At 52.4% G+C, this 23,413-nt stretch overlaps 1 protein-coding gene across 12 annotated transcripts in view; it reads right to left on the reverse strand.

Moving 5' to 3' along the window:
- The window catches only part of DLGAP2 (DLG associated protein 2), a 719,273-nt gene that overhangs the window by 241,952 nt on the left and 453,908 nt on the right, over window positions 1-23,413 (reverse strand). Inside the window, exon 1 of one of the 12 annotated variants that reach the window (XM_067022658.1) lies at window positions 15,190-15,213. The exons of the other annotated variants lie outside the window; for them this stretch is intronic. The gene's annotated coding sequence lies outside the window, so the exon portion shown is untranslated. Of the gene's footprint in view, window positions 1-15,189; window positions 15,214-23,413 lie in introns of those variants that run through there. 12 annotated transcript variants of the gene reach the window in all.

The following is a 23,413-nucleotide window of genomic DNA, read 5'->3' on the forward strand; positions in this document are numbered from 1 at the left end:
TAAGTGTCCATCAAGAGAGGAATGGATACAGAAGATGTGGTACATATATACAATGGCATATTAATCAGCCATAAAAAAGAACAAAATAATGTCATTTGCAGCAACAAGGATGGACCTAGAGACTGTCATACTGAGTGAAGTAAGTCGGATGGAGAAAGACAAATATCGTATGATATCGCTTATATGTGGAATCTAAAAAAGGGGTACACGTGAAATTATCTATAAAACAGAAATAGAGTCACAGATGTAGAAAATAAATTTATGGTTACTGGGGCGGGTAAGGAGGGGAGGGATAAGTTGGGAGATTGGGATTGACATATACACATTACTATACATAAAACAGATAACTAATAAGCACAGGGAACTCTACTCAATACTCTGTAATGGCCTATATGGGAAAAGAATCTAAAAGAGTGGAGATATATAAATGTATAACTGATTCACTTTGCTGTACACCTGAACTAACACATTGTAAATCAACTGTACTCCAATAAAAAGTTATTTTAAAAAATCAATATTTAGTATTCACATTATTTCTAGGTAAATATTATTTGCTGAAAACTCACACAATAAGGTAATATTATATCTCCTTTCTTATACAACTTATTGCTTTCCTTGGAGTTATTCTTTTCTAGTGTGCATAATTCCTAGGTTCCTACTATTAACAGAGCCCGAGATTCTCAATCATAACATTTCTTTCTATGAATGTGATCAAACTTATCCAAAAATTTGCCAGTTTATTTCTTCAGATCTCCCCCATAGCCACAGGGATAATTTCCTGCTCTGTGTTCTCCACACTCATTCAAGAACCTTTTCAACCTATGTTGGTGTTTCTGGAGAGTCACTGTAAGCACATTATCTTTTTACTCTTATTTTCCATTATTTTGTCTTTTTCCTACTTCCTAGGAGATTCCTTTTTCAATTTTATCTTCCAAATCTTATGTGGATGAAATCAAATATTAATCCACAGGAGACCTTGCTCGTTCCCGGGACGGTGCTTTTCGAGAGCGCCCTGTTCACGCTTCGGATTTCTCTCATCTCTCTGAGAAGCGGTGGTTTTCGTTCGTTTTGTTTTGCCATTTTCTTCTGTTACTTCTGATTATTTCAGCATCTCTTTCAGTCTCTGCCAGTTCTGCTGGAGGCTTTTCTCAAGCCTTTGGTGGCAGCTTCAACGGATTGGACCAAAGCACGGAAAAGCCATTGGGGGCGCCGGGTGAGGAAATCCGGCTTCTCACACGGCGTGGGGAGCGCTCAGCTGTCAGCATCTCTGCAGCCGGCCCATTTCTCCCAGGGGAGCCCTCAAATCCCCCCGGGGCTTGGGAAGGTGTAAGCCTGCCTGTGAAGCGAGGAGAAAGGGCTGGAGAGAGCTCAGGGGGAACGCTTGCCCGCCCCCAGCCCCCCAAGTGCCTTGCACTTGTCTCCAGAGCCCCCCTCCACCGGCTGCAGGTGAGCCTGGGGCCCACCAGGTTCCCGGGCGTGGAGGACCGGGGCTGGTGCCCAGACTTCCCACCGCCCTGGTCCATGCCCCCGTCTCTGTCTCCGTAGGTTTCCGCTGGTTTCCATTCCGGGGCCTTTCTGGAGACTCCCCTGTGTGACAAGGTTTCCCTCTGCTGGGAGAGGCCCTCCCTCCTCACCCACTTCCCATATTATTCACTGATCTGCTTCCCTTCCCCCAAATGTCGTCATCTCTGTGGGAGCGCATCACGCCCACATCCTCTGTGTCCTGTGTGTTTATACTGTTTTTTCTCTGCCGTCGCCCTATGTGATTTCGGGACGGGGCTGCCTCCACGTGTGTAAAGAGAGGCAGGTCTGGCGGGAAAGGCCCTGGAGCCCTTCCTGTCTGCACACGTGGGACCACGTGCCCCGCCCAGCCCAAGCCGCGTGCTCACTCGTCTATTCAACGTGAAAGTCGGAGACCGTCTCACTTTCCGTTTTAGACTCCTCTAAAACCTGCCCCTCGTCTTCAGGATAAAACTAAACTCCCTCCGTAGTCTGCTCTCTGCCCACCTCTCCAGCCCCCCCCCCCCCACCGCCACGAGCCCCTCTCGCTCGCCAAGTCCCTGCCACGTGCAACAGCGAGCGTGCGCGGGGCTCTGCCCGCCGAGGCTCCGCCCGCGCCCGCGTCCTCCCTGGAGCCCTCTGTTCTTTCCTCTCCATCCTTTCCGGAGCAGTCGTCTCCGCCCTGCCCTTCAGAACCCGGCTCTACGCCTCCTCCGGGCACAGTCCCGACCCCCGTGCAGTTTGGAAGCCTGTGTCCACATCCCACGGGGCCACGGGCACTTCTGCCCGACGCGAAAGGTTTCCCTTTACGTCTCAAGTCCCGCACGAGCCCCAGGGCCCGGCACAAGTAGAAGGTGAACGTGGGGCCGGAGGGGCCGGGAACCTGTTGTTTGTCGTTTCGGTTTCTAGCATAGTGACGATGCTGAGTAGCCGCAATAGATGTTTTTTGAAAGAACAGATGCATTTTTCAGTTTCTGTTGCCTTTGTTCCTGGCTCAACCCCACTGACGTGGCAAAATGATTCCCGCAAAAAGTGCTCTCCAGGGCTTTTATGTGGACCATCCACTGCTGGCCAGGTAGAGAGGTGGGGCTGAGTAAACACCCATAAAGCAGCTACCAGCTCTATTTTCAAAACAGGTGAAGGATCTTTCTTCAAACACTGGGGTGCTGTATCTCTCATATGAATCCTGTGTAAGAAATTTCTCCATACCTGAGAATTGAGAAAAGCTTTATGCCTTCTGAAGAGCTGGCATGCTCTTTACGGTAGGGGGCCATAAACATCTTGTGACCAGGGGTGGCTCCTCTTTTGTGCCCTGATGGCTGGATGGTCAGAATCAAATTTATTTCGGGTCATAGAAACCACCATCACTCATCCATTTTCACAAATACTTGAAATGCTACCGTAATGAATTCCGATCGGGTCCTTTATTAACTGATGCTTAAATCAGAGTCTATGCTTTTCTAGCATCTGAAAGGGCTACTGAATAACGAAGGCTTTTTCTCCTGACGTCCACATATTTCATCACTAACTACGGACGCTGAATCTCAACACGGGCTGTGTGAGTCTTCCTGTATGAACATATTACATCTCAAGAGAGGAGAGGGAGAGCAAATGACCTTTTGTCTCCAGAATCTCCTGCCAAAGGCATCCGCAGCTAATGGGCCCTGTCATCCATGAAGAATAAATAGATTGATTAGTTTACTCAGCTGGAAAATGCTTGCTGGGAACCGCCAGTGGTCATCTGGCCAGGAATTTAATTCATATTTCCTGTCACCATGCAGCTAATGGGGGCTCCGACGTGGTCATTCAAATACCAAGCAGCTTTCATGCCCTGAAAGAGAGAGAACCTGAAACCCCGAGGGCTCAAGGTGGGGAGAGCGCAGCCGCCCATCCAGCTCTCAGGGGGAGTGAAACAGCAGTGAGATTTAGCCATTCATTAAAGAGCTGATGCAATTCCTAAAAAATAAGACACAAGCAGCCAAGCGAGTCTCCTGAGACTGGGAGCTTCCTACCTGTTCTGTGTCACTAAGTTGCTTCTTTCCTTGAGTTGTCCATCACCCGCCAAATCCCAGTTCCCTGCATGGAACACAGGGCGTCCACACGAGACGCCACCGTGCAGGGCTCGCACGATACAATCTGAGTCTATTTTGATCAACTTATCTTTTACTGTTCCTTTTCTTTTTATGTTTTACAGAATCCAGCACAAAGTAGGTAGGAGCAGTACTATTTTTTTAAACACTTTTTCCATATTTGAGAATTTAAAATGCTTTATTCCCTGCTTTCACTGCTCAGAAAGTACATCATTATTTTTTAAAAAATAAAATAGCCTATTTTTCTGGTTGCAGAATGAATGATTATACATGATAAAATAATTCTAAATTGGCTAAAACATAAAGGAGATTATCACTACAACCTTTCCATACAAATATGGCACTGCTCATATTTTAATATCCTTCTTCTAAGTATTTTCTTTGTATACACAGATGCTTAGATTCATGTTCTGCAAAAGTAAGATGACAGTACTTGTGCTACATTTTCAGCCTAATTAACATAATATCGTTGGTATAACTTCTTATTATTGGAGTCTCTCTTTCCACACACACAAGCTCATCATACACATGCCCCCCCCGCCACAATTTTAGCTGCCCACTGAGCTCTGTTTATCAGATGTACTAAAGTTTATTGAACCAGTTCTCTTTGATGGAACATTCGTTATGGCTTCTAAATTCTTGCTGTTACAAAAATAAACTATATGTGTTTCTGTACATATGTCTGTGTGTATTTGTTTGGCTTTTTTCAAGACTCCATAAATATCTAGTTAAAGCTTTCTGTGTATTTTACTATTCCAGGCGCTGGGGTTCAGATGTGAACAAGGAATTTACATTTTACATTTCCTTAACATAAATTTGCAGAAGTGGAATTCCTATCTCAAGGATTACGCTTATTTTAACTTGCCACACTGAACATTAGAAATGTTTAATGTATGTACATATACTATATACATACATATAATACATATGTTAAACTAGTGAGAGCCCATTTCCCCATATCTTTGCTAATTTGCTAATGTTGGCGATTATTAACCTTTGCCTATTTGATAGGCGAAGAAGGGAATTTCATGCGAGGGCGCACAGATGCTATCTTGGTGGATCTGAATGCCTTCTGACTGTATACACTCATTTTCTGAGGGTCTTTGTAAAGTACCTGTTCTATTTTCTCTTGTCTCTGTTTCTATAGTATCTTATAAAACTTTTCAATGTCAGATATTAGCTCTCTATCAATATCTGCTAGTGATTCCTCTATTTTAAACTTGCCTTTTTAAATCTAATTTTGATTTAAAAAGAATTTCTCTAGTATTGTTCCATGAAGTCAAATATAATAGCTTTTCCATTATGTTGTCTTTTTTTTTTTTTTTTTTTTGAATCATGCTCAAAACGTCCTAACCAATTCCAAGATGATACAAATGGTCACCCAAATTACCTCCTGAAATTCTTATGATTTTGTTTCCTTACGTTTAAAATTTAGCCCCCCCTGGGATTTAAGACGTTAGGTGAGAATCCAATGTCGTTTTTTCCAGATAGCTGCCCTTCGTCCCAGGTGGTAGCCTACGGTGACCGCTCAGTGGGATGGGTGACGAGAGAAGGTTTAAAGTTCCTCCAGGGCATGAAGCACTGGCAGTGCCACCCCAGGTCCCCAGGACACAACGCCCTTGGTGGCGTCCCCACCTCAGGAGTAAGTCAGAGCTACAAGTCTTCCTTATTCCTGTTCGTCCTCATGTGGCACTAACTCACGTCACCTGAAAGCAGGTGACACGAAAAAGGTGTAGACGCCCTCTCGGAGGAAAGCTTGTTTATAACGTGTCTGTTGTGCGGTAGATTAGCTTTTGCAACTATACGCCTGAGTTCTATGCACTGAGCTGTGTTTTTCCAAAGATGACTGCTTAGCTCAGCTCAGTGATGCTAACTGAAGGGTCTGGAGATAACCTACAGTCCCATCCCGTACTTCCTGAAGAGGTGGCACTACCATCGCCCAGGTGTAGCTGGTTTCCATGTGGCTGAAGTGCCCAGACCATGTCCGACACCCAGCTTTGCAGACGCCCTGCAGGAGGAAAGGCCAGGGCACGCCCTCCTGCGCCCCGGAACACGTCTTACAGGTCTCCTACGTGTTCATTTAAACGTGTCCACGGAATCGCTGTTTGGCAAGACCCGGGGTCTAAGGAGAAGGGGAGAAGGAGGTGTTGGGGCCTGCCTTGGGAGCTCACACGTGTGGGGGTGTGTGCAGGGCAGAGCTGGACTCGGGAGAGGCCCCCGGGGAAGCTGGCCCCGGAGGAGGGTGGGCTTCAGCAAGCAGGGGCCAGAAGGGAGGGCATCCCGCATCACGGGGTCCCATCACAGCCTCCGTGCACCCCTGTCACGGCACGGGGGCACCTTCTCCGAAGTGCCGTGCCTCCCCCTCCCTAATTAGAAGTGGAACTCTTTTCTCCATCTCTGTATCTCGAGGGCCTGGAAGGTCCTGGTTAATAACAGTGATAGTCGTTACTGCACACAGGGGTCTGCAGACAGAAACGGTCCTGCTGTGACCTGCCTCCGAAGCCCGGGTCTCCAGGACTGTCTCAGGGTTGCGATGTTCCTCAAATTCCCTTTACGGGGATGTCCCTCTTATTTGAAAATCACTGACCCCGGACTTAGGCGGTCTGGCTAGATTCTGATATCCAGCCAGGTGACTTTAAGAATCTGATTTCTGGAGCGTCGTAAGGAGGTCACAGAGGTGAAGAAATGGCCCCGGTGGCCACATTGGGCGCAGATCCCTGTGCAGAAAATAAACATGTGACCCGAGGATCCTGCTCCCCACTTAGCATCTGGCACTGGGGAGGCGGCCCATACGCTGTCGCTCTACGAAGGGGCATCGGTCCTTAAAGCGACCCAGACCCCTGAGCTATTAAATTAGATAACTCAGTATTGTGTGTGTGTGTGTGTGTGTGTGTGTGTGTGTGTGTGTTACACGGGCCTCTCACTGCTGTGGCCTCTCCCGTTGCGGAGCACAGGCTCCGGACACGCAGGCTCAGCAGCCATGGCTCACGGGCCCAGCCGCTCCGCGGCATGTGCGATCTTCCCGGACCGGGGCACGAACCCGTGTCCCCTGCATCAGCAGGCGGACTCTCAACCACTGCGCCACCAGGGAAGCCCAATAACTCAGTATTGTGCAGTGATTTCAACAATCTAATCATTACTTTCATGACATAATATCTTGATAACACAAAGTAAAGCTAATGAAGTTAAACAAGATGAATAATTATAGGATCGTAAACACTCAGAGGTGAACTTAGAGTTCAAACCTCTAAGGCCCCAATCAGTGCAAATACTCTCTGCAGTAAGTTATAGGATGGAAAGAAGTTTAATTTTCAGAGATACAGTTAAGCACAGCAGGAACAAATCCTTCCCAGATGTCCTTCCTAAAGCAAATTGGCGCAAACGAAAGCTTCAAAATTCCCACTGTTTTCAAAATGACTCTTGTAACCTTTTGCCCAATCGTCCTAAAACGGATGAAAAATAGGCATTGGCCCGGAACACAAGTAGACATTCTGATAAGCGAAGCTGTACCGCTGCCTCAGTTACTAATGTGTGCGTCTGGGGGCTTAACGGGAATGTCCTGGGGTTTTCGGTGAAGGGGGGGCGCTGGGGCTTGGCTCAGCCTGGACTCAGGGTCTCCCGTGATCGTTCCCAGACCTCGTCTCAGATCTCAGGTCCCATCCGTGACCTGCTGGGTTGTGATGAGGAGAAATAACTGACCGTTCAATTGGAATGATTTTTTCCCAACACAGGATGAACGCCCTTTATGCTCACCCATTCTGCAGTGATTTACCTGTTGTTTAAAACAGTCTTTGTGCATCTGTTATATAAGTATGACCATCCCAGCGGCCAAGATGGGAGACTCAGCATCCTGAGTGGGCCCCTTGAAGGCGCCGTAACCTGTGCAGAGAAGATATGTGGGAGCCAAGCCAGTGAGTCGGAGGGTCGCGAGGCTGCATCCGATTAGCTCTTCCGTAGGTAGCGGACGCCCAGCGCACCCAGAGGGGCTCGCGGAGCCCCGCCCTGCAGGTGAGCAAGCTGCGTGAAGCCTGCAGCCCACCCACTGGCTTTGGAACAATGTCTCAGTCCTTTGGGGGCTGCAACAAAAGACCACAGATGGGGCAGGGGAGGCTTATAGACAGCAGAGGCTCATTTCTCACAGCTCTAGAGGCTGGAGTCAAGATCGAGGTGGCAGTGAGACCCGGCTCTGGGTTCTGGTGGGGCTGCAGACAGCGGACGCCCTGTCCTCGCAGGGGGAGAGCAGAGGGGAGCAAGTGCTCTCCTGAGACTCTTCACAGGCACCCAGCCCATCACGGGCCCCCCTCAGGGGCTCGTCTAAATGCAACCACCCCCAGTGCCGCCTCCTAACACCGTCACCCTGGCGGTCCGGCTTCACTGCATGCATTTGAGAGGACACACACATTCAGTTTACGACAAATAATGTCAGCAAACGCTGACGCAGCTCCGTCGAGGGCACAATCTCTCAGTGGGCAGACGCGTCTCCACACACAGGTCACGCCGGGTCCTGGACTTGGGTCTCCACTGACAATTCCCGCCCTCTCCGCCCCCCGGCCCCGAGACAGCGGGTGCCCTTCCCCAACAGGCTGTGGGCCCGGAGTCGGCTCTGCCCGCGCTCCGAGCCCACAGCACACACCCGCGGGCACGCCAGCCAGTGTGCGGGCCTCCCCTCAGGCCTTCCCTACCCCACCCTTGCCTGTGGATGAACTGACCGCTTAATGGATCAGTCAAACAGGGGTACATGTAAATATTCGAACGGCCAAGCCAGACTTTATCCTTAAAGCTGTGTCCCGCGCCCTGCGTGCAGACCACCTCCCAGGGTCCCACGTGTCGCAATGGGAATCAGTCCCAGGGGTTCAGAGTCCCAGGCTTCTAGGCGTGATGAGGACAAACCCAAATGTGGTCCCAACGTACAGTTAAAGTCTGAGCTACGCCGTGATCCTGCAAACGTTACTATTTAAGTTAACGTGTGACCCACGCTCCTTTCACTGAAACAGTGAATAGCGGACTCAGAACATCGCGGGTGAATGTTTAAGTGAACCCCCTAGGGCTCCATGCTGAAAAGCGAAACACCCACTAAGAAATCCTCACCCTGGGTTACATTCTGATGTGGTTGTTTCTGGCTCCGTGCTCACTTGGGAAAATATACCGCCTCCATTGCAATACAGTAAATGAGAAACTAGTCATAAACCACGAGAAATACACAATAATCTACACCTCTCCTCCCCAGTCTCCCCGCCTCCCCACCCACCCCGCCCATCCATTTACTTTAAGGGCTTGGATCATCGGCTTCGAGTTGAGAGCTCCGGGTCTGAACGTGAGCTCTCCATGAAGCCGCCTGACTCCTCTGTACTTTTCGTACGAAGGGCTCCTGCCATGTGGGGGGCAGAGGCCGGGCAGGTCCTAGAGGACCTATGATGGGCGGCACGACCCCCGCTGCAAAGGCTTCTGCAGCCCACGCGTCGGCGCGCCGAGCTGAGAAGCCCGGTGCTCGATGGGAACCGTGGAGGTCCGCCTGCTTTCCGCGCCGAGAGGGGGCAGCACGGCGCGGGGGCTGCTCCCCTGCAGAGTCAGCGCCCAATAAACGGGGCGATCACGGGCTTCCCACCCGTGCCTGTGCGCAGAGCTCCTCCCTGGAAAATTTATCTTCAACACTGAAAACAGATTTTTTTTTTTTCTGAGTGCAAAACTGTTACCGTCACTCTGTTACTCAACACTCAGCTACTTGATGGCTGCTTGTGGCTCAGAGCTGTGGGGTGCGATCCCCGGGCCAGCAGCATAGGCGTCAGCGGGGAACTGGCTGGATTCTCAGTGCCGCTTCTCACTCAGTCCCTCCTGTCTCTTCGCTCAGCACCTTTTTTGAAACATTTCTCTTTTTTTGCTTTCTCTTTTTATTGCCTCTCTATGAGATGATGGATGCTAATTAAACTTACTGTTAGCATTAACTTGTCATTTCACAAGGTGTGTAAGTCAGACGATTATGCGGTACACTGTCAAGTATTTCTCTATGAAAGGTGGTTTTAAAAGGCAACAAGGACTTCCCTGGTGGCGCAGTGGTTAGGAATCCGCCTGCAAATGCAGGGGACACGGGTTCAAGCCCTGGTCCGGGAGGATCCCATGTGCTGTGGAGCAGCTGAGCCCGTGCGCCACAACTGCTGAGCCTGTGCTCTGGAGCCTGTGAGCCACAACTGCTGAGCCCATGTGCCTGGAGCCTGTGCTCCGCAGAGGGAGAGGCCACTGCAGTGAGAAGCCTGCACAACAAAGAGTAGCCCCCACTCTCTGCAGCTAGGGAAAGCCCGCGGGCAGCAGCGAGGACCCAATGCAGCCAAAAATAAATAAATTAAATAAATAATTTTTTTTAAAAAAGGCAACAAAATCCAAAAACAAGCAAACAAAAACTGCACCTAAAAAAGGATAATACAATTTATAATAATTTAAAAATTGTATTGCTCTTTTTTTTTAACATCTTTATTGGAGTATAACTGTTTTACAATGGTGTGTTAGTTTCTGCTTTACAACAAAGTGAATCAGTTATACGTATACACGTGTTCCCATGTCTCTTCCCTCTTGCGTCTCCCTCCCCCGCTCCCTAGTGACCTAACTCCTCACATGCCTTTGACCCCAGTTCTAGTCCCCAGTTCTCTGGAACTGAGCAGCGTTGTTGAGGTTGGCTTCCTGAGTGAACTGCCATCACCTTTTTTTTTTTTTTTTTTTTTTTGTGGTACGCGGGCCTCTCACTGTTGTGGCCTCTCCCATTGCGGAGCGCAGGCTCCGGACGCGCAGGCTCAGCGGCCATGGCTCACGGGCCCAGCCGCTCTGCGGCATGTGGGATCTTCCCAGACCGGGGCACGAACCCGCGTCCCCTGCATCGGCAGGCGGACTCTCAACCACTGCGCCACCAGGGAAGCCCTGCCATCACCTTTTGATTCCCGCGGTTTTCTTTGCCGTCTGAGGTTTCCCAAACACACTGTGATGTTTCTCTCCCCAGAGCTTTCCCATACGCTGCTCTCTCTTTCTGAAATAACTGTTTTTTCCCCTTAGGGAACACCACCCTTTTTTAAAGGGACATCTCCCTACAAAAGACTGCTCTTTCTTCTAATTTATTGTTTTACCCTGGTTTTATATTCTGAAGGAATTAAAAAATTGCACAGAGTCAAAATTACATTTGTAAATCCAGTATTCTGGCACTAGACACATAGTATCCCTATAATTTAGAGGGATACATAGATACATATATATATACATACACAGGTAGATACACAGGTGGAGATCTAGACACAGATACGTAGAAGTGACATATATGGGGAGGCGGGTGGGGAGAAAGAGAGAACAAGAGAGAGATGTTGATACACACAGACTCTTCATGAGTCTTGATCTCTGGGAAGAAAGAAGAGAAGACAAGAAAGGATGGAGGAAGGGAGGGATAAATGTCATTTAATCCAGTGGCTTTTCCTATGTAGCAGCTTATAGTTTATTCATGACCTCTTTTGAACAAAAATTATTTTAAAAATGCCACTCATCTGAAGTATTTAGGCAACTAACAGCAAAAGAGCCCCATCAGACAGTTATTCTAATTTTTTTTTTGCGGTACACGGGCCTCTCACTGCTGTGGCCTCTCCCGTTGAGGAGCACAGGCTCCGGACGCACAGGCTCAGCGGCCATGGCTCACGGGCCCAGCCGCTCCGCGGCACGTGGGATCCTCCTGGACCGGGGCACGAACCCGCGTCCCCTGCATCGGCAGGTGGACTCGCAACCACCGCGCCACCAGGGAAGCCCTCTAATTTTTAATTGCAGAAAGGCTGGCTTACTGCATACACTTGCTGAGACGGGGCCGGAAGAAGGCAAAGGCAGGGCTGCAGGTGAGGTCAGGTCCTCAGTCTCACGTACTCGCTGGCCGGGTTACTGGGCTGTCCCTTCCCCAGCGGGGTCTCAGAACCCATCTGCTCCACCAAGTTTACTTGTTTAAAATGCCACATGTCTGTAAGAAGTTCTTTCCTATTCTCCCGTGCTTCCTCTTTCAGAGCAAGGTGGTATATTCAAGAGAACACTCCCTCGCTAGGGCGTGATGCTCTGGGGCCCAGTTTCCCCGTTCAGAGCCTAGAAAGGCCCTTCTCCCAGGGTTGGTTTAACAGCTGCATGATCCAAAACAAAACACTTAGAATATAGGAAAAGTGTACGAATATTCATGTCTCCTTCCTAACCTGGCAAAGGACAAGAAAGCTAAACTCTCCAGCCACGATTCTAGTCTTTCCACGTAGGGACCTGAGACGTCCTGTTAGCAATGATTTATTCGCCTCAAATTTCAACATCCAGTTTCATTACCATCACATTTGAGAAAACACAAAAGACTTTTAAATTCCTCCTTTTCCAATCAAGCCACGGGAAGTGAGAGAATAATATAGGGTTCAGCTAAAGAGATTTCCAATCACGGAAGCTGCAGACTATCCCTGAATATGAATCCTACAGCCGCCGGGTGGTGGCATTCGGGGCCGAAGGCCAGCCTGGACCATCCTGCCTGCATTGTCCATTGTTCTCGTCTCAAGTCCAGGAAACGCAGCGGACCTCTGTCAAGCCGACAAGATGCATCTCTGGGTGTAAACTGGGCACTGGAACCGAACCTGCCTTTAGGGTCCACGACAGGAAGTTTAACGAGAAGATGGAAATGCAGCACAGATAGTGGCTGCATTAGAGGTTTATTGCAAAAGAGAATATCGTTTCAGTGCAGTTCGATGTCTGGCTACAGATCGCCTGTTAGGTGCTGGCCGTGCTGCTGGGCACAGGGCAGGGAGCAAAAGAAAAACAGAACTTTTCTCTCTCTCGGGAAGCATGTGTATTAGGGAGAGAAGCAATGCAGACGAAGCAATTAGAGAAATAAAATAAGACAGTCTATGGACAAATTTTGCCTCAGATGACAATTATTGCAATAATAATATTAACAGAAGCAGCTAAAATAAAATGCTTGCTATCAACAGTGTGAAGCTGAGGACGGAAAGGGAAACCAGCAGATGGGAGGCGTCCCGGGGTGTGGTCCCAGGGAGGGTGCCGCCACCTGGCTCCGTTCCACCTTCAGCTACTGGAGGACGCGATAGAAGACAGCTTTTCCTGTTTTTTTAAAAACTTTATTCTTTACCTTTTTCACGTTAAGCAAAGAAAACAGGAATAAGTATGTGGCTTATTATTTGAGTGAAGACAGTTTAATGTGAACAGGAGGTAAAGGAGAGCCAGAAAGTGAAAAGAGTAGGACCCACAGAGAGGAGGGGTCCTCCGGGCGCAGATGCGTGGAGCGGGTGGAGATGAGACTGGGGACCCGCCTCCCCGCGTGAATGTGGGCCCAGCTGCACGGGGGGCCGGGCCCGTCTGCAGGGCTCGGTCCATCTGGCCGAGATCCTGGAAGGGAGACTGACCTTCCTGTCTCCCGCTCCGCGGGGGGGCTAAGAAACGGGGTGGGAATGGAGGGAAAGGTGAGCTCTCCTTCCAGGAAGAACTCTCACCCAGCAGGAGAGTCCAGGGTTGGTGCAGGTGGCTGCCCGAGGACTGTGCTGACCAGCCAGCACATGGCCAGCGAGGGGAGCACCCACCACCTTTGGAGAGTGAGCTGGCAAATCCGAGCGCACGCGGCCGGAGAAAGCTTTACGGTTCCCTCCTTTCTGGGAGCTCAGGATCCCCACGTTCTCCGTGTCCAGACACCCGTCTCTCCCCTCCTGCTGCCATTTTTGGTTTACAATGTGTGGGTACTTTTCCCTTTTTTTGTGTTGCTTTACGACTTCACCTCCAACTTGCTTCTCTCGTGCTTCTGCACTTTGGGAAGAACAGATGGGTCCTTTACAGACGCCACCGGGCGTCAGAGCCCTCACCTTCCTCTGGGTGCAGAATCCCAGGGCCTGTGGCCCGTGTGAACCAGACGCTCGGTGAACAGGGCTAAATGGACACACACTCTCCAGAGCCCGTGTCCAGCCGCATCCTGGCCTATGGCCTCAGCGACCGAGTCCCCGCCAGGCTCGTGTCTTGAACCTCCTCTGCGAGTCCGCTGGGAATACTTGAAGATGTCTGGAAAGCCAAGGTATCTTCCCGTACCGCCGCCACGTGACTCCTGCAGAGGCCAAGTGTGAAGAGTTCAGAGCTCGTGGGACGTGGTGTGGCCTCGGATAGACTGGGGAGGCCTTTGCAATGGCAGACGGATATGAACTGGGCTCGAGGGACGGAGGACTTAAGTGAGAGACATGGGGCTCCGTGCACCCGCTTAAGAAGAAAGAACCAGAACAATCCATCCCTGTAAAATGCAGGCACTTCCAGAATTTAAATTTGACGCCAAATGAAGTAGAGAAAGCATAGAGACAGGGCAAAAAAGGACAGGGCAGTATCACTGTGCGTAACCGGCAGCACCGCCAACAGTCACGGGCTGGACCGTGTCCCCCAGAGTCTACGTCAAAGCCTAACCCCCAGGACCTCAGAACGCGACTGGGGCTGGCACACAGCCTTTCAAGAGGTGATTACGGTATAATGAGGTCCTAGGGGTGGACTCGAATCCTGTATGACGGGTGTCCTTATAAGAAGAGATGAGGACCCAGGCACGCACCGAGGGGTGACCGCATGGGGACATGGGGAGGAGGTAGCTGTCCGCACACCCAGGAGAGAGGCCTCGGGGACCGGCCCTGTGATGCCTCCATCCCAGATTCCAGCCTCCAGAGCCAAGAGAGATAAGTTTCTGTTTGTCAATCTACCCAGACTGTGGCACTTTGCTTTGGCCGCCCCAGAAAACTCACACCAGCTTGAACCAAAGCTTTGAACCAAGCTCTGTGTTCCTTCACTGCCGGGGGGCGGGGGGTTTCTAACACCGCCCAGCAGCCTTCCTCTGTCTCTGGGCCGCCCGCTCCACGCAGGCCCGTGACCCGCAGCGCTGAGTACCACGTGCGTGCAGCCGTGCTGGGGGTGACACCCTGGGACGTGGCAAATGCCGGTGCTGGGAGATGGGTGCACAGAGCATCTGGGGAGGCCATACTGAAGGAGGAGACCACAGGAGCCACAAACGGCCACGTGGCCTTCGTACTGGAGGAGTGGACACAAGGGGAGCCCCAGGTAAATTCAACTAAACATGAAAAGATGCCGGGGTCCCAGGCGTGCCTGTTCGGGCTGTGCCGGGCCCACGCTGTGAGGTGTCCTGCTCAGACTCTCTGCTCCTGCCTCGTCCGACGCCTGCAGGAGCTCTGGCCCTCACTCGCCTCCACCCTTGGCACTGGCCCACTCCCTTCACCCCTGAGCCTCACCTGGCGCCACCTCCTCCAGAAAGCCTTCCCTGATTGCCCCTCCTCAAGCCTCAGTGGATGTCCCTTCTCTCCACCTCCCGATCCCTGTGGGCGGACTTGCAGGGGTCTTTGAGCAGCCACTCGGCCTGGAACCCCCGCTAGACTATGAAGGCTGGACACGGGTCTCTCTCTCTCTCTCTCTCTAGCCCTTGGCACTGAATCTGGTGCAAGTTAGGTGATATTAATTTTATGAAGAAATACACGAGGATATTGACAATTCAGGAAACGACCTGTTAGAAATCCTGTTACAAAGAGGGGAAAAGGGAGAAAGAGAGAAGAAAACGGGAAGCTTTAAACACCTTGAGGACTTCCTGGGTTCCCAGCACAGGGTCTGTGAGTCAGACCAGCGCCCCCGGCTGGCGCATCCATCAGCATCAGCTCTGACAGCGGGGCGCGGGGTCGGTTTCACGAGGACAAGTGTGGCTGTTTGATTTCTCTGATGCAGGACACACAAGGCGCTCATCCCTCACCGCACGCGTGGCTCCTGCCAACACGTATTTTTGCTCCTGGGCAAACATTTATTCTGGGCAGTGAAAGGAAAGGGGCAGGACATTTATATCTGCGCCCCTGCGAGATGCTCACGGCGTCACGGACGTTGATGCTGAGGGCGCCCCGTCCCCATCGGCCCTGCTGCGGCCCCTCCCCCCTCCGCCCTCTGGTCCTGAGGACATTCAGTAACGTGGCTGCAGGGCCTCTGTCCACGGGGACCAGATCTATGTGCTCCTCTCCGTGTGCTGAACACGTGGCTTTTGAGACGGATCAATGCCGTTAACAGCAAGAGGACATTCAGGTGGCAGCTTTTAGTTCAGCAAGAACCTTTTATCCGAGCGAGCAATCTTCCGCTCCTGGGCCCACAGAGCGTCCGTTCCACGATGTGCACTTTCTCCTTTACCATCAAATGTGTTACTGCTGATCTGTGAATTTTCCCGGGGACACGACCTTGGAGGCCCCCTTCCTGGTCCACAGGAGGCAATGCTAGCCTTGCAGAGATGCGGGGAGTCCACGTCCCTGTACGCTGTTGTCTCCTGAGCCCTGGGACCCCGCTCACCTGCGTGTCCCCTCCAGGGCCAAGCCCACTCTGGTCCTGAATGAAGGGGTGGGAACTTGGCTCTGCCCACGGGGCTCCGAACCCGGAGACAGTGGAGGGTCTGATCTGCCAGCCCGCAGGCTTTGGCCAGAGGTGCTGACCGAGACAGTCCCCTGAGCAGGACGGATTCAGACGTGCCTCTTCCTGACCCCCGTTTCTTAGCGCATTTACTTTAGAAGCTTGTTGTTACAAATCCTCTCTCCGCCCCTTGGAGACGTGGGTCAATCTCTTTAGAAGCCTCTCGCCAGGTTCACAGCCCAGGGCTGTGTTTTCTCAAGGACCCAGGAGCCGCCCTCTGAAATGTCATCATCCAGGGCGATGGGGCCCATCCTCCAGGCCCCGCCGGAGGCCAGGAGCCTGATTTCGGCAGCACCTGCTCCCAGTTGCAAAACTACACCTGCCGTCGTGAAGGTGAGAGGAAGCCTCCTCTGGGAAAGGCCCGTCTGCAAAGGCGGGTGGCCTGGGCTCTCCCACCCCGGCTCCCAAACACCCCCTCCCTTCAGCCCCGCAGAGCCGAGCTCAGTTCTCACCCCCGGACCATAAATTCTCCCTCGCCGTCCAAGTGTCCAGTGCGACGTTCCCGTTGACACACATTCGCGTGATGGACAGGAAACTCGAGGAGGCAGCGTTAGGGTCGGCGTGCCGACGAGGGCGCTCGGCTCAGGGAAGCTCACCCAGGCCGGGGCTCCCACGGTCCTGGCACCTGAGCCCATCCCCTCCTGCCGCCCGTAAGGTTTTTAACAGCGTGTGTAGACGTCCTCTGCAGAGGCTGCCACCTCTGCATCCCAGGGACTGAAACCCACTCAGATCCCCTGCTACGGCTTGTGTTGTTTCTGTGACAAGAGGCAATGCTGGGTGGTTGTGGGAAGAAGATGCGGGTAGGTGAGCAAGGGCTCATTCGTCCTGCCTCGCCCCGGCCTCTAGTTTGGATGCAGAGATGTAGCTTCGAGGGGCAAGAGACCGACGTCCTGAGGAGGGCGGGGGTCTTTCTCGCTGGCCCCTGCGCACCTGCTCTTCCACTGCAGTCTTATTTCCTCTCCTGTAAAGGGAGGGTGGAAACTTCTAGGCTGGCAGCCAACTCTACCTACAGATGGATTTCGTCTGGCCCAATCATGAGTCACAGTATTTTTTTTTTTTTTTAATGAATTACTTGCCAACATCTAAAATAAGAAATTTCAGACAGAAACCAGATTTTTGGCTTCTCTTGAAAGCTCAGAAGATCTAGCAGCGCTGGGCCCGAGCCACGGTCACGGCCGAGCTGGGGCTGCTCCCTCCGAGGTGGTCCCACTTTCCCCGCGGCCCCTGCCAGGCCCCTGAGTGCTCTGGGTCACCTCAGCACAGAAAGGTAGCAGGATAAAGAGAGACTTGAAAAATGGGAAGGAAGGGGAAAAGGCAAGGAAAACGAGCTGTCTACCTTGAAATTTCACACTAAATTACCGAAGAGAAGTTCAGAAAATCATGAGGTCACGTTTCTTAACCTGAGATGAATATCATTAAGTCAGCGCTGTTCTCAAAACTAAGGTTTTATAGCTTCACAAATTAAAAAACACACGCGAAGAAAATAGATTTGAATTCTTTCTGCGCTCAGGGGTGACGTTAAGCTCTTGGGTTAAGGAGAGACCCCCTTCCCTTGGCAACGGGGTGTTAGGGCCTCGTGATTGACTATTATTAGTGTGGATTCCACGGCTCAAGGGAATCAGACAAGAAATTGGGGAAATGAGGAAATAAATGAGCCGTGACACAGCAGCCCCTCTGCGCAGACACTGCAGCCGGCACCCCACCTCCTCCGCACAGAATTCTGGGAAGTCTGAACCATCGCCTGCATTTGTGATGTGAGGACACTGAACTCAGAGGGCTGGGGTGACTTGCTCGAGGTTGTACATAGAGACTGGGCGGTGGGGGGGGGCGGCGGTCTGGGTCCAAACGCAGGTCACTCCCCTGACATCCAGGCCTGGACCCATTTTATTCACCTTGCCCCAAGGCAGGCCATGGACCCTGCAGACCGTGCCACCGGCGGCTCTTTTCCACACGCAGCTGCCGGGCCGGTCCTGGGACTTCTCCTCAGACAACTTCGGATGCTTCTAAGGACAGCGTTGAGTGTGCCGTAGACAAGAAGAGAGAGAAATCTCTGGAAAGGAAAAGGAACGGCCACCACCTCCAGGCTCCACCTCCAGACTCACCGAGGAAGAAACTGCTCCTTGAAATAACGGTGCCCTTGACATTGAAGAACTTTGTTAAAGGAGGGAAATTCTGGGAGACCACTCAGCTTGCATTCGACATTTCTGGACAAACGGAGTCGTCAGCTGACGTGCGGTCCTCCTTTGTGTATCTCGGCTCCCACTGGAAGGGGAGAGGATGCCTCGCAGAGAAGATGCTTGGCGCACACTCACTAAACTGAGAAATCTAATAACCGAAACAGGTGGGCCTCCGGACAGACTTCTGGCTCTACTCAGACTGTGAACTGAGTCAGGAAATCAAGCCAAGGGTCAGAATTCATTTCCTACCACTGACCTAAAACCATGCTGACCGGAAGGAAGCCCCAGCTCCAGCCAGCTGTCCACAGGGCCCTGTGTTAGGACCAAGCCCGGTGATAACCAAAGAAAAAAATGAAAAAAATCGATAGAGAAAAATAATTTCTAAAGGCAACGCATGGATTTCCATTTGTTTTCATCTTTATAAATCATTAAGAAAGATAAATCCGTGTCCTTCAAATACAGTCTGGAGTAAAAACTACGAATTAAGGTCTAGCCTCAATACTGCAAAGTCCTTTGTTGGAGGAGAATTTGATCCATGAAACGTCAACGGAAAGAACTGGGCCACAGGGGCCCTGCAGGAGCCGGCTGGTCTGGACAGCCCTCCAGGGAGCGGGCGGGAGCCGGGTCCGACAGTGCAGAGCTCCTGTCATAAATCTTGCTCATTGAGTCCCCGAGGGCACCGCCAGTGATGGTCATTTTAACTTCTCTGTTCCATTAATAGTGTTAACCTGGGTTCTGGCCCCAAGCTCAGGCTACTGCACGGTGCTTCAAGAGAAAGGATCAGAGAAGCATTTCGTTCCTGATCTCAGGATGAGGTTTTTAATCAGGTGACATTTTGGGGGACCTGCACGCCTCCCTTTTAGACACAGTGCGTGTGTCTGGAGCACAGGTGACCCAGAAGGGGCGTGAGACAAGGTTTCTGCGTCTGGTGGGACTGGATGGAAACTTGAAAGGAAGCAGAGGGTCACGACCAAGACTAACTCTGCAGCCAGAGGGGACGCGGACCCCGATCTCTGGACGGGGTGGTGCACACGTGCGGTCCCGGGACGTCCTCCTGCACTCCAGCCCAGGCGACACAAAGCAGCACAGAGATGCCTTTAATCGCCCACGTGGACCCATGTGCAAAATTTTTAAACCACAGTCAGGGCGAAGGAAACAACCCTTGGTTGCTCGTTTCAGTCTGCGTGTTTGCCAAAAGACGACAACAGAAAAGGTAAATCTGAAATCACATCGCACTTGAAAGCCACGTGAAGGATTTCAGCACTTTTCTCCAATGTCCTTGACTAAAGACATGAAAAGTGGCAAGGGACCGTCACAGGCTCAGGTTGGGTCTTTGCTAAAACCCTGAGGATACTCAGGAGCGTGGCTGGGGGGTGGAAGTCCCTCCGTGTTAGGAGCCCGTGGGACTTGCTGGTCACACACAAGACAGAGGCATGCTTAGATCACTCACGGGTCACAAGAGCAACAGGCAAAGGCTTTTTCATGAACAAATTTGGGGTGGGCACTTTATTTTCAAGTAGCAAAGCTCAAAAGACCGACGTAAAACCACAGGGAGGAAAACATGAAGCCCGTCTATCCTTCCATCCATAATAAGAGGGAACAGGGTGCACTGTCCTCGGACCAACAAGGTCAAGCTGGATGAGAAGCGCGCGTATGCTGTAAAATCTGCACAGTCAGCCCAGCAACAGGCCCGGCTGCGGCTCTGACGACAGTCAAAGGTACACAAATAGCGACACCCCTGGGGCCTGACGCCAGGTTCCGGGGGGTCCCTGACATCCACGCGAGGGCCTCTGCGTGGCCACGGTGTGGCCCCCCGTCCCGCCCGGACTCTGAGGGGTCCCCACAGACCAGCCTCTGCTCTGAGCCGCTCCTGAGCCCACTTAGCTGGTGTCCGGAAAAGACGAGGGAAACCCGGTGCTCAGGAGGCCTCCCCGGCCCTGTGCTCTGCTCCCGCCTGCCCTGGGAGCCCCCGTTTCCCGGGTGCAGGTGCTGAGGCCCCGAGGTCAGGATGGGAGCTGAGCCGCAGCACAGACGGGGCCGGAACGAGAGTCCAGGGAGACCCGTCCCCAGGGACCCCTGAGCGGCCGTTCTCCCGACACCTGCTCTCTCCCTTCAGACTTCTCATTTTTCTGCTGGAATTCTGAACTTCATGCAGTTTCAAAACCAAGAAAAGAGAGATTGTGTTTCACTGCCGTGAACATCCAACCGTCCGTGTGAGGCCAGCGGATAAACACGCCTGCGTCACCCCACAGGCGAGTGGCTGCCTCCCCGGGACGCTTCCTGCCATGGAGAAGTGTCCGGAGGGGCCACCGGGGGGAGGCCACGAGGGATGTCCGCCTGTGGTCAGCAAGCCCAAGGGGGACCGTAACCTAGGGGGCTGCCCTGCTCTGGGAGCGTGGTACCTGGGGACCAGGCTAAGACCGATGACCTTGCCCCAGCCATCAGGCAGTTCACGGGTGGGTTTGGGGGGGAGCAAAGAGGAAAACAACACCGACACCCAGATACGGGCCCCTGGTGAAGTTCCTTCCCCCGAGTGCTGGGAGGGTGGGTGGGGGACCTGTGGCCAATCTCAGTGAGAACCCGTGATCGCGGTGTGACACTTGGGGGTGACAGCACGGGGGACGGACCCGTTGGGGGGGCTGCTGCCTCGGCGGGAGGGGGGAAGGGGCCAGGGAGCCGCAGACGCAGAGCCCTACGGGGACTCGTCCGGGCTCGTGGCTACCAGTCCATCGAGCATTGGTTTAAAATACTATGTACCTTCATTTTAAGACATGCATCCTTCCTTAGACAGAGAAAGGGACGCTCCTACAGCCTCACTTCTTCGAGACATCCCCGCTCGGCCCTGGTCACTACAGCGGGTTCTACACCACGCACCTTCTCGCGCAGAAGTGATCACCTTGGAGAAGCTTCCAGTGTCGCTCCATCCACACCCTCCACACATTCGCCTGCTACGTCATCCCAGAGGCTGCGTCATGCTTCGTTACACAAATACTTTCTCTCACTTAAATCTCCCACTGCTGAACATCTAGGTGCTTTTCAACTTTTCATGCCAAGAGGACATCCTTTACAGTGAATGCCTAGAACCAGAATCTTGGGGTCAAAGCAAATGAACATTTTAAAGGCTTCTGATGTATAATTTTTCCCCAGAAGCCTGCACCAATGTGTCCTCTCATAAACAGTGGTGGCCGCTGTCATTAAAAAAAAAATTAACAACATGATAAATAGAAGAAGGATTTGTTTTTTTGTTTTTTTGTTTTTTTTTTTTGCGGTACACGGGCCTCTCACCGCTGTGGCCTCTCCCATTGCGGAGCACAGGCTCCGGACGCGCAGGCTCAGCGGCCACGGCTCATGGGCCCAGCCGCTCCGTGGCACGTGGGATCCTCCCGGACCGGGGCACGAACCCGTGTCCCCTGCATTGGCAGGCGGATTCTCAACCACTGCGCCACCAGGGAAGCCCAGGATTTGTATTTTTAAAGGTTTTTTCCAATTTCCATTTATTTCTTTGCTAGTAATACTGCAAATTTTTCATGGCTTATTAAATTTGTACTTTGTGAAATAACTGTTCTTTCCTTTGTTGATTATTTTTCCCTCTAGGGATACTAACTTGTATCTTCCATATTGATTTGAGATATTTTTCCTATATCAAAATTTTTGTGTCGGTATATCACAAATATTTTTCCTGCTGTGTTCCTGCCTTTGAATTTTGTTGACAATGTCTTTCTGACCTGTAGAAATTTGATTCTTATGTTAAGTCAACTATTTGTTTTTATGAATACTCCTGCACTCAATGTCACCCTTAGAAAGGCTTCCTACCCGGGAACTGCCTCGATTTTATCTCGCACTTTCGTCCGCATGTGCTAATGAAAACCTCCATCATTTGCCAAAGACTAAACTATAAGATGCCCTCATCCGCCCCACAACTGACAATCCAAGCAGGTGCATGAAGCCAACGGACACAGGTGGGGACCGTAAGTCTGTCCCCATCACCTGGAACAGGTGGTCTTCGGGCAGCTCCTGCCAGAGTGGACCGGCTGAGGGTCAGGAAGCCGTCCGTAAGGAGTCGCCATCGGCGTCCTGGCGACGTCCACGTGTGGGCACGGGGCCAGAGCTCTCCAAGCCCGGGGGCCTGGAGTGGGGCACAGAGCCGGCCCTCTGCTGCCATACCGAGGGCCTGTTCTTGGAAAAATACGGTCCCCCACTGTCCTCTGTCCACAGGATCCTCCTGATCCTCCCCACGGGGTTCGTTCTGAGGGCCGGGGGACTGGGACCAGGTAGACGGACAGTGGCGTTTCAGATGGCCGAGCTCCAAGTCCAGGCCTGCAGGGAAATGCACGTCCAGGGCCCAGCGAGTGCACAGCAGGCCTGGCCGAGAAGACGTACAGAAAGGAAGAACGTGGGGAGAGGCCAGGGGGCCAGGTTCACGGTTCAGGTCGTTCCCTCAACCGGGGGGCAGTGGACAGCTGAGCTTTCGGCTCCGGCGAGCGACACCGGTTCCTAACTCATCACTACACATGCATGGATGGAAGCGAGGGCACGATGGACGTTTAAGAGCATTAATCTTGTGGGCGGTCACAGGGATCCGTCTGCGGCAGGGAGGACGGTCAGGGGGTGATGAGAACAGACGCCACGGGCGCCGAGGAAGGGAGGGAAGGAGAGCCCGGGACCGAGGAGGGGAGAAGATGCTCTGGGCTGGACAGTGGCTGCACCAGGTGGAGCGGGCATTGCAGTGTCCCGGGGCCACTGGCCATCTGTCCTTCTTCCATGACTTTCCTGTTCTTTCCTCTCTCTCCTCTGCCCTGAAGGAAGCCCTCGGGTGTCAGACCAACAGCTCCGGCGGGAGGTGGATGTGCCGGGCATGAGGGGGTCAGGGGAGCTGGGATGCCGGGGAGAGAGGCTCACTCCTTCCACGTGGTCCTCACAAAGCCTCCTCTACCACCAGGGGCACCAACACTGGCTCGTCCAAGAGCTTGAAGTTTCGGGCGAGGACCTGGCCCAGGTGGCGGGGCCGGAAGGCGCCGCGTGGGCTGGGGGACTGAGACGGGACGTGTGTCCCCAGACGCGCCGGCAGCCGGCGGAGCCTCCAGGGGAGCTGCCGGGGCCTCACCTGCAACCTCGGGTCCTGGAAGCAGGAAGCACGGTGAGCCGGTTACGTCTGCCTGAGTTTCGATAATCGGTGGATTT

This window comes from Kogia breviceps, chromosome 20 (genome assembly GCF_026419965.1).
Source record: "Kogia breviceps isolate mKogBre1 chromosome 20, mKogBre1 haplotype 1, whole genome shotgun sequence".
In the NCBI taxonomy this organism is placed as follows: Eukaryota; Metazoa; Chordata; class Mammalia; order Artiodactyla; family Physeteridae; genus Kogia; species Kogia breviceps.